This window comes from Stenella coeruleoalba (assembly GCF_951394435.1).
Source record: "Stenella coeruleoalba genome assembly, chromosome: 8".
NCBI lineage: Eukaryota > Metazoa > Chordata > Mammalia > Artiodactyla > Delphinidae > Stenella > Stenella coeruleoalba.
Genome location: NC_137154.1, coordinates 67,915,089 through 67,929,368, shown reverse-complemented (window position 1 = coordinate 67,929,368; position 14,280 = coordinate 67,915,089). Strand labels below are relative to the sequence as shown.

The window sequence follows — 14,280 nt, the reverse complement described above, 5'->3', positions numbered from 1 at the left end:
GTGTGTGTACTAGAAGAGGGTCGCCATATGAATCACGATGGAATGATAAGAAAGGCATTAAATGTATTTGGGTGCTCATTTCTTTAAACTCTGACCTTAATCCATTGTTATATGTAATGCACAGTAACAGAGTTGATATTTACTATTCTAAGGCATTTTAATAAAGATTGGATCCATAGTTTAAAAAATCATGCCCAGTGAAAAGTTCATGATTTGGAATCTGGATCTAAAATTCAAGTCCTTGGCTTATGGTTCAGACCACAAACCAAAGCCTTGTGGCTCAACTGGTAGCATTTTACCCTATTAGCAGGCCAAGGACCCAGGAAGACCTCTTTAACGTTGGGTTTGCAAACACTGATGACAACAGTGATGTAGAGCAGTCTTTCAACCAGCATCTTTTGCAATAAGAAAGTCGATTTCTAAAACAATGTATTGGGTAGGATGCAAAATGTTAGACCTACTAATTTTCAATTTTCTGACAGTTTTCTACTGAGAAAAAAAAAACAATTTCCTAAAACAGAGAACAAGGTAATTTTTTAAAAAAAAAATCAGGGCTTCCAGCAAAGAACATTTCCATCTAACTCTGAGCAAACTCATTTTTAAAACTTTCCTCAAAAGCCCCAGAAGAAAACTTACCACTGTGATAATTCACCCACGCCTGAAAGCATTCCACTGAATCATCTGTGTTATTGGAAACAGTGACAGCAGAGACAAACAATATGCAGACTTTATCTCATTTTAGCTTCTACGTTCTCTAACTTTGTCTCCTCTTTTCATTTTAATCAATATTGGTTGATTTCAATTCAACAGGTCACACACCCAACATCTGGTTTAGGTGGAAAACCGAAGACCATAGAGAAGGGGCAGCTGCCTGCCAGGGCCCAAGATAATCTGCAAACCAGATATAATTATTCCCGGATTTTAATATTTCTAACATCATTTTGGTAAATTCCAATTTACAACTCATAAATTATATTTGTCTCTTTACAAAAGAATAACTTAGAGGGCTTCTTTACATGAAAAGATTTCACAACAATTAAAAAAAAAAACCTCTGAAAATGACATATTCTGTTTCCTAGAACGCACCTACTAAATAAGATTTCCTTCTAATTGTTGACTGAATAAAGAAGAATTGCCAGGATAGATTAGGAGCATCAAGTTGAGAAATTTGACTCTTCAAGTGTTAGTTATCGGGTAACTGGCCACCCTCGGTTCCTGTATCAGGGTGCTCCAGCATTGAACAGGGAGTCCTGCTTTCAGAGGTGTCCATAAGAGATCAGAAATCAATTCCCAGGTGAGTTCAGAGAAAACACTTCTCTGCCCAAACTAGCAGAGCACAGCCACTGCGGCAATACCACGTCTTATTCCTTGATGGTTACTGTAGGCCTTATCTCACCCCCATACCTTAAATTCCTCGAAGTCAAGAACAGTGTCAAATTGACCCCCTGGCCCTCCCAGCACCCAGCAAGATGCAAGGTATAAGAGGGTCGCCATGAATGTTTATGATCCAATAAAGACGAGGACAGGAGGTGGGAAACCACAGAGAAGGGTGATTCTAAGTTTTCACTCTAATGTTGCACTTAACTGGCCCTTGAAATATTGTTCCAATTTTAACTACTAGTAGTTTTCTACTGCCCTTGATCAAAATCATGAAGGCGTAATGCCGCTCTCAGCAGAATTCAAGATAACCTGTCATTATCAGATGTCTGAGCAGTCCTTCACACCAGTAGGCAGTCAGATATGACACTCTGAAAGGTACTGGTTTATAAGAGGCCAAAGAAGCTTTTAAAATTTTTTTTTGGATTTGATTAAATACTTTAATCCAGAGATACCTATTTAATCCATGAAAAGGGTCAAATCCTCATTCTGTAATTCTCCATGTGAAACACAGAGTTGTTCAAATCACCCCTCTCATCAATGTCAACATTTTAATTCTTAATGTGTAAGGGACCGTGGTGTAAGATGAATGTTCTTCTCCAGAGTGCCTAAGCCTTCTTACACCAAGCACAAGGCATGCTTTCTTTGTGTTAGCAGTTATTTTACCCAAGTTCTCAGAACTAACTCAGTGTTTACACAGCTCTGTATCTGCTCGTGTGTAAAGAAAATCCACTACACTGAAATAATCACTAAGAGAATAATTACATAATGAATCAACCATTTACAATATGGCCAGTTGCTCAAACTGCAAAATGCTCATTCAAAACTGGAATTATAAGACAAGTGGATCCTACTTTTACAATCATACTGTAAACGAATCATACTAGCAAATCAAAAACACCCTTTAACCAAGCAAATGGAACACCAGCAATAATCTGTACTCATTAAAGGTAGTTGGTTCTTACTGAATTAAAACCAGATTCCACCACTTACAGTAACTACTTACTATTAACACACCTGCTAAATCAGATGAAATCAAGTTTGAACTGTGGACAATTAATTTTAAAGTATTACGTGAACATTTACCAGCCCAGACACACATTTTTCTACGGAATATTTGTAAGAACTTGTCACAAATGCAAGTGAATAAAACATCTATCTAAATGTATAGTATTTAGCAATGATAAAAATACTTGAGACAGCAAAGGAAACATCACAAATGAGCTTTCCCAATACTGTCTTGGCATACAAACAAGTGTATCTTGCAAACAGGAGTACTGGGTTTCCTGAGGTACCCACAGTCTGAGAAGCGCAGAGCAGAGAAGCAAAGAGGTCCCTAAAATGCAAACATCCACTAAAGAAGGAGCTGTTGAACTCAGCAGACTCAAATAGCAGGTTCAAAGCCAACAAAGAGTTAAACACCTAGGCCACCTCAGTAATGAATGCTTAGTAAGTTGGGCCAACGAATATCAAGTAGATACCGGGGCTAGAGCAACTGCTAAAGGGATGACCTCCTTGAATCTCATTTGCATAGCAATGAGATGTCACAAAGGCATTAAGTCTGCAACCGCAATGCTGTTTCTAATCCATGCTTTATTTTGTTGTGACATTTAGCAAAGTGCTTTTTAAAGTAAAACAGAAAAGATTCCAGCAATGCAAGGCTGGGTGTGGGGGGAACATGTATGGATTATAAAACAGACTGGAAAACAGCTATGCAAAGAGCAACTGAGCAAAACCAGCTGAAAAGAACAGTAAAGTAAGAACTTTCAAGGATATTTCCAGAGTGAGGCCAGGTAAGTAAGTTGCTGGCTTTTGTCAACTGATATATGTTACTTGGGCCAAGAATAATGCATGTCTACTCACAACAGACAAAACAATATGTCAATAAAATGAGCCAAACTCTCTCCAAGTGTATCTGTTACAGCCTTATGAGGCTGTTGCCTGTAATGATGCAAAAACCTTCAATTACAGTTTAGCGTTTTTTTTGTTTTGTTTTGTCTTTGTTTTAAAGACTTGTGCTTGCAAGTATTATTATCATTAACTACTACTAAGGGAGATTGAGGGCTTTTTGCTCTACTATTGAGGAACGCAACTTCTTTTTAATACACTGGATTAAATTACACATACAGCCAAGGCTGCAAAAGAACAACAGAAAAAAAAAGCATTGAAGTCAAGCTTTTGTGTGAAAGCAGTTACAAACTGAAAAGGCATTCAACAAAATCTTGAATATTCAAGCTCTACCTATACTAAAAAAAAAAATACTTCCAAACTTCAAATGTCACAAGTTCATTTCTCTCTCAGAATCTTATGCATCAAATTCAAACCCAGTCACAGTGCAATTAAAGGAAAACAAAACAAATCTCCTGCATGATGGCTTAAACATGCAATTTACCCAGTTACAGTTGTTTCACTGCAGTAATTACCAAGGAACATAAAGAGTTGCACTCATTTCTGTCATAAACACAGGCAAAATGAGAGTGAAGTTTTAGCTGCCTGTTACTAAAATTCCTGAACCACATTTCCAAAGGCATAAAAAATAACTCTCTCACTTTGTGATTTTGACAGAACCTCAAGTTATTCACCAGACCATATGAATCTACTTTGGGCAATGAAATTAATATTTCAGTAAGTCTTCGTCCAAGAAACAGGAAGCCTTTTAGTAATGACCTTGGACCGGATAATAAGAAAGGCAAGAAGGGGCGGCGGGGGCAGGGGTCCAAAGCCAGAGGGAAATTGTGATTCAGAGTTTTATGCAAATAAAGCCCCTAATCAAGCTAATGCATTTATCTCCATTTTTCTCTTCCATCTTTTTATTTACATTCAGCTGAGATATCAAAATCAGAAAGCAGCAGATTTCCCACTTCTCGATCCAACCTGTCCTGTGCAACCACAGTCATGGATAACTGTAGGACAGTCACTTGGAACCTAACAGCCCAACTCCCAGGAGTAAGATGAACTCAGACCAGCCCAACAATTCTGAAGTTAGTTCCAGCAAGGTTGCAACAACCCACATTTACAGGCATTGGTTAACTTTTCCACTTCCTTTTGTGTTGTTATGTTATCCCGGAAGGGAAAAGTAATTTCCAAGAGGGAACATCTGTACTCTTCCCATGACCCTCTGGAGGGGCTCCATTTGCTTCCTGCTGACCTGGGTTGCATACTCAAGTTTTAGAAAATCAAACCAGATTTGCCATGCACTGGCAGGTGTTTTAAGGGATACTGCAGTCTGGAGAAGGATGCCTCTGCAGGATTACTAGAGGGTCGCTATAACAATGAGTGAGGCTGAGGACAGGCCAGGAACTGAGAACTTCACCAAGGAGAAAAACAACTGGTAGCCCAGCAGAGGGATAAAGAGCACAGGTTGTAAAGTTAGATAAAGCGGAATTTGAATCCTGACTCTGACACCTCCGAAAGTATGTCACCTCGGGCAAGTCACTTGTCAAGTGTGCCTCAAGTTCTTCATCTGTAGAGAAAATAATAGTACCTGTCTCATAGCGTTGTTGGTGGATAAATGAGATAATATGTGTAAATCTCTCATCAATGTTAGTTGTTGTAAAAAAATGTAAAAGTGAATGACAAATTATAAATGGTAAAGTTCTAAACAAATGCAAGTTTTTGATATTGTCAGGAATTACTTTCTAATAGTCATCTACCAATAAGTGACTGCTGACCAGCAGAAGTTTGGGAATATTCTGTTTTTCAAGGATTCTTAATCCACATTCTTTTCTCAAGTATCTCCTTTAAGTTTTATCATCCATACAGTAAAACGAGGATAAAACGCCATTTATGACTAACCAATTAATCATATGCACAGTAATTGTTATTGGCGTCATTATTTTTCAGATAATACAGCGAAGTATGTTTCTGTGCGTACTTCTCAAACTTGGATTAACAGCAGTTACATCAGGGTACTTAAAGCTCCTGATAAACAAGACGAAATCATGGGGAGTTTGGGCACCTTCCTCATCTCTAATAGCCCCATGCCGCTGCAAATAAGCATCCAATCTAAGTAAAAAACTACACTTGAAATGGGAACAAAATTTCAAGACAGGTTCCCCAGTCCCTCTTCCAACCAAATTGCCACCTCTGATTCTCTCTTCGTGGAATTCCCAGAAAAGTCCCAGAGGATACACTTGGAGCAACTTTAGGTGGGTCCATTGTAATGAAAGACTTGGGGCAGAAAAATTAAGCACTTTGATAATCAAGTAACTTAAAATATTATTGCACATTCAACCAAACACATTATGGAACAGACTGTAAGTTTCCCATAAGTGTTTGTAGAAAAATACTCAGCCTTCAAAGAAATCTGACTGATGCTATGGCCTATCTTTGGGCTTCGCCACCAAGCTCTGACAGTATGAGACCAACCTCCTCTTCCGGTATGGGGATTTGTGTGGCTACATTTGAGAAGCCCTGGTTGTCGACAAGAGCTGTAGGTTCAAATCCCTATCCTGCCAACTAAGGTCTGTGACCTTGGTTCAATTCCTAACCATTATTTGTCACCTATGAAATGATAATGCTAACAACCACCTCCCAGAACACAGTTGATGCTGAAACAAAAGCACATATGCAAAGAGCCTGATGTAGTAAATGCTCAATAAATCTTAGCCATTTTCTTCTTCCATCCCCTATTCCCCTTTTCCTCTGTGTTATTCGGGATCTCAGATCTTAATGATGCTTGGAACTCCACCAAACATCATCCATAACTTCTCTCAAAAATGCTAAATCCTTCCAGCATCCAAACCTATACAACATCCCATTCATTCATCCATCCAGCAGATATTCATTGTGCATCTATTTTGTGGCAGACACTGCCTATGAGTGAAAGGGCTAGAAGGCAAGAAAGGGTGTGCAAATATATTACTCAGGTCATCATTTCAGAGATGAAGTGTTTTCCATGACATCAAATGACTATGAAGCCTTCTCAGTTGGGGGAAGGAGGGAAGCAAGGACAAAACATGCTGAAATTCCAGGTAATTCCAGTGAAGTTTAATGTTCTCTCCGGCGTTCACTAGGATACTGGGGTCCCAATCCAGTTCTCATCAGGGATATTAAAAATAACCAAAAGCTATCAGTAGGGCCAAGAAAAAGAAATGAAAAACCCCCAGACCCAAACAAAGAAGAAGGCTTCCTGCAGCAAAGAGCTACCAAGAAGAAACTGCTGGAACTTGGTCACCTGTGCTTCATCTACACAGCCTGCCCATTTACTGCTGATGGCAGCAGTAACAGCCACCACACCATTCAGACTCAGTGCTCACAGACTGCTCCAGCCTGCCCAGAAATCTGCATGGAAGCAAAGGACCAAAATGCCTTTTCATCTAAAGAACTGTGAATTAACTCTCTGCCTTTTTAATTACTCTCAATTACTTTCCCACTATTTATAAAGATTTTTTTTTTTTTTTTTTGCACAACAAAATCCAACTCTAATCAATATATGCAGTATATCCCAGCTGATTAGGGTAATTCTTACTCCACCATGATGCTGGAGTTGTGCCAGCCTTACCTAGCACACAATTAAATGTCTGCTAGTGCCTGCTGCTACCCAGCAGGCCTCATGAGTTAATAGGGAAAAAACAGGATTCACATTTGCCTCTACCAGCCCCTAAGTGCCCTCGCTCCCTCTCATCTGCTTGTAGACACGTACAAAGCGTGCCTGGAGAAATAAAGGCCTTCCACAATTCACACAAACCTAAAAGGCACCGGAGCATCAGTAAAGGATCTCTGAAGTCTAACTCATCATCTTCTCATTACAGAGAATGAAATGAAATGAAATCCTTCCAGAAATAAGCTAGCGTTCTTCCCACCCCCTAATTCCAATATGCGCTTGTAAGCACATTCTAAGTACAGAAAAGACATGGCTATCTAGACTCACCTAAATCCAATATTATGAATTATGTTCAGTGTACCTTCAAGCCAATTTTCAATAAACACAAATCACTTAATAAGAAATTAAGAGCATTACACATTTCTCATGCTCCCATGAATTCAGCATTAATGAGATTTTGTCTATTAAGCTCACAGAACGACAAAGTGTCTAAAAGACAGACACGGCCTTTTCCAATTTCCATTCATTCGAGAAATAGTTATTGAACATGTTTTGTAATATGACATTCCCAAGACACACACCTGTTCACATGCCGATTTCACTGGCCTGCCCCTCAAATAATGCTTTAGTGCAGTGTAATTGAAAAAAAATAAACAAGATACTTGGAATTTTACAAGACTTGCTTTTAATTTATTCTATTACTAACTGCCAGGTAACTCTGTGCATTCATTTATACACACAAGCTTTACTACCTGCCAGACACTGTAAATTCAGCCCTTAAAGCAGGATTCTCTTGCCCACAATGGTCAGAACTGGGTAAGCAATACCCCTGGGAACCTCTGTATCTTCGTACCCACTGGAATGGTGCATTGATTGTAATTTAGTGTAACAAGAGTTACAGCAAAGGTGTTTACAAATAATTCAATTTTTAAATATAAATTTAAAAGGCTTCAAATTTTCTTATAATAACAACATTCTTACATATGCATTCTATGCTTTCCTGAGAAGAAAAGACTCAGTACTGAGAAGTGCTCCCCACTCCCAGTAAATCTGACCTTTGACTGTGAACATCCATCCAACGTGCATGTTTTTGTACCCTTAGGTTAATAATTCCTCTATCAGAACCTCCCGGAAAACAAAGTGATGCTACTAAAAGGTAACAAATATTTGGATGTACCCAACATGCCTTCTTGCTGTCTTCACCACACTGGCTGAGAACTTATTGGAAAGATCCACAGCTTTGACAGACCAGCCAATCAAGAACCTGGGTGTACATGCCTGGAGGGTCTTTTGTTCAACTAGAAAATGAGGACCTCGAATATACTAGAGTCGTCCTTCAGTATCCATGGAGGATTGGCTCCAGGGTCCCCCTTGGGAACCAAAATCCACGGATGCTCAAATCCCTTATATAAAATGGCATAATATTTGCATATAACCTACACACCATCCTCCCAAATACTTTAAATCATCTCTAGATTACTTATAATACCTAATACAATGTAAATGCTATGTAAATAATTATAAATTCAATGTAAATGCCACATAAATAGTTACTAGCGTGGCAAAATCAAATTTTGCTTTTTGAAACCACTTGGAAAATTTTTTTTAATATTTTCGATCTGTGGTTGGTTGAATCCACAGACACAAAACCCGTGGATATAGAGGGCCAACTGTATATCCCACCAGTACCAGTATCATAAGAAGTCCTAATATCTCAGGGATATTTTTCAATGTTTGGTCTTAGATGTTCCATTGTGAAAGTCAATAATATACTATTCAAGTTAAACATCAACAAATATGGTCATTCAGTTTTAAATATTAAACACTGGTAAGATCCAGCAGTAATAAGAATGGGGGATCAAAGATTTATGTTATTTCACTGAGCCCAGGGAATGATGGTCTATAGGAAGGAAGAGACACCAACAAAGGTAAGTTCATTACAAGATGGAATTAGGTTTCATGATAGTAACACAAACTGTAGTGGGCAACCACGTGTAGAAATATCAGCAAACAAAGGATGTTGCAGCTATCAGCCACTACAGCTGCCCCCAAAGGTGAGCCTTGAGGGAACTCAGGATGGAAAGAGAAGGCCTGCCATCAGGCCATCAGACACTGCAGCCACACCCCATGGTGCACCCTGAGAAAACTCAGGATGAGAAGCACAGGACACTGGCCCCAGATAGCTGAGGTGCATATCAAAGGAATGATTTCAGTGAGCCCAGACTCTTGCATCTTCACCTTTGTAGAAAAGCGTTCATTTCCTTCACTTGAGATGTCTGGTTTTCTTTTATTAACAGTAATCTTGTGACGTTCCTACTACCTGGTCTTTGTTGCAAAAACTCCTATATATCCTGGTACTTCCTTTGCCTCTTCAGAGCAGTCCCTCAGAACTATCTAAGATGCTGTGTCCTGGGCTTAAGTCCTCACTTTTGTCCACCAAATAAAACAACTCTCAACTTTCAGGTTGTGCACTTCTTTCAGTCGACATCACAAAGGAGCGGATATCATCAGAGGTGTACTTCTGGGTTGCACTGGGCTGGCCCTACTGCCCAGAAATTCTCAAGCTTTATAACATTTCCTCAGTCTCCACAAATGACACGGACATTCCCATCCTCTCTAACTCCAGGCGTGTCTTCCCCATTTAGCTTCCCCTCTGATGCTTCTCTTGAAAGCAGTGCAGAGGGAGAAGGACAAACTAACTTTCAGTTCATCACATATTTAAAAGAAAATATATTTTCCATAGGTATACACTCTTGCTTCTTTTTAAGAAAGCTGATATACAAACATTGAAAGTTGAAAAACAGGTAAATTAAGGAGAAACAAAATATTCTTTACTTTATAAAAGAATGTGCCAAGGATCTGCTTAAATAGTGAGTTTTCCCTAATTGAATGCAGTTAAAATGTGATTTGCTTGGAAAAGTGGAACTTACACTCACATTTAAAAACATATCTATTGTATAAGAGCAATCTAGGCTTATTCACTTTGATTATTATAATAACCACTGATGAGCTGTATTGTATGAAAGTGGCAAATGCTATAAAAATACCTGTACTTCCCTCTCTCTCTTTGGAGAGGAAGTATAATATGTTATTAATCCTACCTACTTAACAGAAATAGAGAGAGTATAAATTGAATAAACTATATGTACTGCTGAATACAACTTGGGAATAAAGTCATTAACGCAAGTAATTACACATACAAAATCTGCACTTCCAAACTAAGAGAAGATTATCTAATGATTGGATAATTCAAGGAGATCTAGGAAATTGATTTGGCAAGGTAGTATGTTTTTGTCTTACATTTCCCAGTCAATTGCCTAGACTGCATAATTTCCGCACTGTAGTCACTGTCTTCTGAATGTAAATGGAAGGCATACTGTCCCCTTGCTAATGCAGGCATTTCCAAGGAGATGATGTCACTTCATCTCAATAAAAGCTGCTGGTGCCACCTTTCTGACTTTGGTCCCACAGGCATTTTGTCCTTTTCTGGGCCTATCTAGGTAAACAAGAGTCAATGGACAAAGCTAACTTTTGAAGGGTCAGGCACCACATTTGTTTAATATGCCGCGTGCAAAATCAGTACAAGGTAATAAGAGCACTCAATACATTTTTGCCAACAATGACACACAGGTTTGAAGAACCCAGCACAGGCCCTCAGAAAGGCTAACAATGTAATGTGTACTTAGTTCTCCCAGACTGTGAATGATCTGCTATGTCTACGGGAAAGATGAAATGCCAGATTACATTAAACTGCTGCTAGTTAGAGAACATACCTATGAAGACAAGGAATTAAGAGATCGTATAAAACTAGCTGTTCACATTAATACCAGTACAGGAGGCAGCTAAAAACTGTAATCAGGTAGTGGCAAATCCTCAAGGATTAGGTGAACTGTGTTTCTCCCTCTTCCTCACTTGTTGTCAACATTCCCAAGTTATTTCTTTATTAATTACAGTATTTTCAAGGCTTTATAACCATCAAATGCAGTTCAAAAAGAAATACATCCCACAACAAGGATATTTTAAAAAGAAAAGAATTTCCCAATCTCCTGTTTAACTGGGAACTTTTCCATAGCCACAATCTGGAGTAAAAAGGATTGATACCACTAACTGATCAACAATAAAACTGAAAAGGACGCAGAGAAGTGTGGATTTCAATATCAGATAAATACAATATAGAGGGTGAAACATGCCACGAGAAAGAGACCTTCTGTCAATAAATGCAAGTCCTGGTTCACTAATTAAACCATGGAATACAGCATCTGAATATGCAGACACCAGACTTCAGCATTTCTTAATTATATTCAATTCCAGGCATATTTTTCCATTTAATTGACATTCTGAAATGCCTTTACAGTCCTATCAGATAGGTACCAAATTCTCAAGGGAGATTACTACATACTTTTGAATTCTGGTTCATCTGACTGAAATGGTTATTATGAAACCTTTTTGGAAATGTGGGAAAGATGCACATTTTCTCCCTAAATCCAGCAATGCTAAAGTTGTCTGCATTTGGCCTACTTTCGTGTGTGTATTTCTTTACTGTGAGGCTCTCTACAGCCAGGCCAATCTGATGAAACCGTAGCTACACACTCCAGCCTGGCACAGGTCCACGCCACATGTATCACACAGTGCATTTCTCAACCTATCGCGGCACCAACAGCCATCATTTAGCCACCACTTAGAGCCAAACAGAATTTCAAACCAGTCTTAAAAACAGACTTCAGATGCCCAAAATATTAATCACATACTCAGATGTTTAAAAATCAGCAAAACGTCATTTGTAACAGATGCTCTAGGTTGCAAAAAAGATCAAGCTACCCCTTCTCCCAAGATACAGCCTCCTTCTGCTTTTGAAGAGAACACACACACTCACTGTTTATCTGTTAGGAAAAAAACATGATATTTATACTGTCATTAAGCACATTTGTCACTAGATTTAATCTGTATTATCTGGCATGCTTTCAGATGTTTATGAGTGTTAAGTAATGTTCAATGATACGGATATTTAGTAGCACTAATAATTTGGAGTTTATTTCAAAATGTGAAATGTAATAGCCGCTCCAGTGTGCTCACTATTTAACCTTCTCTGGTACGGTAAAGGCTATAATTTTTATCAGATTGTTGGGAATTTCATTTACTTGAAGTCCTAAAGTTACAATTAAACTTCCGGTTAACCTTTCCTATCTGTGCGTCACTCTACAGCTAGGCTTGTCTCTGACATCTCAAAAAAGAAAAGACAAGAAATAAAGAATAACTGAAACCGTATTTGCAACTGCTTTGCAAAGTGCAAGTTTCAGCAACTCACGCTGAACATCCAAGGTAAAAGTTCCGGCCTTTTCACCCATACACTCATTCTGAAAGCTAGCATTACTAGGCTTACCATTCACTTGACATTTTTTTTGAATGTTAAAAAGCCAGCAACAGACCTGAATGCTGAATTCCTAAGTGACAGAACACCTCAAAGTTCTCTGTGCTAAAGCTAATTCTGAGATTACTAACTAAGCGTCAGAGGAAAATGGAACTAAGAAGACGCCAATTACATCAGTATATGGGAATGAAGTTTCTTCCTAACATGTGCCAGAAGCATGCCTGCCAAACTTCATAGATCCCTTCACCTCCAACATTAAACAGTGCTGTGATTTTTTTCCTTAAGTGTACACGTCTTGAGGCACAACTAGACTGTAAGCTTCTTGAAGACCTGATTCATTTTTTTGTGCAATGCGTTTCTTGTAATCCCTACAAATAGAAAGAAAATGGAGCATATATTGATGGATCACATTGAATTCATTCCCCAAATTCAGAATTACATTAAAAAAAAAAAAAAGACTCCAGATAGAGCGAGAATCCAATGTGAAAAAAGGAAGGAATTTCTGTTCCTGAAGATGTTTGAAACTTTCCAAATATCATTTACCAGCTCCTAGACAGCACCACGATTACCAGCTGGAGAAGGCACCATGGCGAACTAGAGTCAAACAGGCTAAATCCACATTAGGCCACAGGAAGAACGTTAAGCACCGGCAAAACTGAGAACCAAGAAAAACACAGGAGGATGGAAGCCGGGACCTTCCTAGTCACCTCGGTCAGGGCCAGTCCAGCTTAACTTCAACACAGTAAAGAGTCCCAGGGGTTACATTCCCAGCAGGAGAATGCAGAGCACGCGTTTTTGATTTCCATTCAAATTCCCTGGGGTCTGGGAGCTTCGGACAGGAGTGAACTCTAACTCCCAGATGGAGGTACAGCCTTTGTAGTAGTGGTCCTTGGCCTTGGCTAACCAATGAAATCCCCTGGGAGGCTTTAAAAAATACTGATGCCTGGGCGCTACCTCCAGAGAGTCTGATTTCAACGGTCTGGATGCAACTAGTGAGTCAGCTGTTTTAAAAGCCTTTGGGTGATTCCAAAAGTGCAGTCAAGGTTGAGGACTCCTACTTTAGTTTCACTTTGGGGAGCTTTGGGTGGTGTGAGAAGCCTCCCAGAGTTCCCTGTTGAATAATAATAGGTAGTGCCATAAAGGGTCCATTAAATTTTATGCAAAACAGCAAAAATGAATGATTCTTTAAAGAATCAGTAGTTGCCTCCCTAAAAGGCAACTTATTTGCGCCCATACTTTCTTTTTTTTTTTTTGGCGGTACGCGAGCCTCTCACTGTTGTGGCCCCTCCCGTTGCGGAGCACAGGCTCCGGACGCGCAGGCTCAGCGGCCATGGCTCAAGGGCCCAGCCGCTCCGCAGCATGTGGGATCCTCCCGGACCGGGGCACGAACCCGCGGCCTTTGCATCGGCAGGCGGACTCTCAACCACTGCGCCACCAGGGAAGCCCACGCGCCCATACTTTTTAAATACTACCAGCAGGAAAAAAAAAAAACCTTTAAAAACCCAGAATTAGTGATGGAACCACTAGGAAGCCAGAGTGTGTGAATACATAGTGGAGGAAACGGGGGCAGGCAGGTGCACCTGCATGCAGGCTCGCAGACACACTTAAAACGCCTAAAAGTTCCTCTTTGAAGCTGGGGGTGGGGAGATGGGGAACCACACAAGCATAATGGAGAAAAGGGCCTGAATAAATTCTGGTGTCTTACCAAAATACTGAATAACATTCCAACAGCCTATTTGGCCTGTTCCGTGAGTGTGTTCTTCCAAAAAGGAGCACTGTCCTAAAGAAATGAAAGAATTGATTAATTTTGTACTGTCTTGCTTACATTACAGTTTCACTAAGAATTATGAAATTGGATTATATTCACTTTTATACTCCCCCTAAAAGTTTGCTCAAGTTCATATTAATCTATCCCTCCAGGATCCTGCTCAGCGACACTCTTTTGTCGATTAACGAATATGTCATGTGTTGATTTCTAGTTTGCACACAT

At 39.5% G+C, this 14,280-nt stretch overlaps 1 protein-coding gene across 1 annotated transcript in view; it reads right to left on the bottom strand.

Annotated features, from left to right (window-relative positions):
* FAT3 (FAT atypical cadherin 3) overlaps window positions 1-14,017 on the bottom strand; it is a 697,691-nt gene extending 683,674 nt beyond the window's left edge. The window contains exon 1 of the mRNA XM_079929094.1: window positions 13,996-14,017. The gene's annotated coding sequence lies outside the window, so the exon portion shown is untranslated. The remainder of the gene's footprint in view (window positions 1-13,995) is intronic.
* Between the last annotated feature and the right edge of the window lie 263 nt (window positions 14,018-14,280).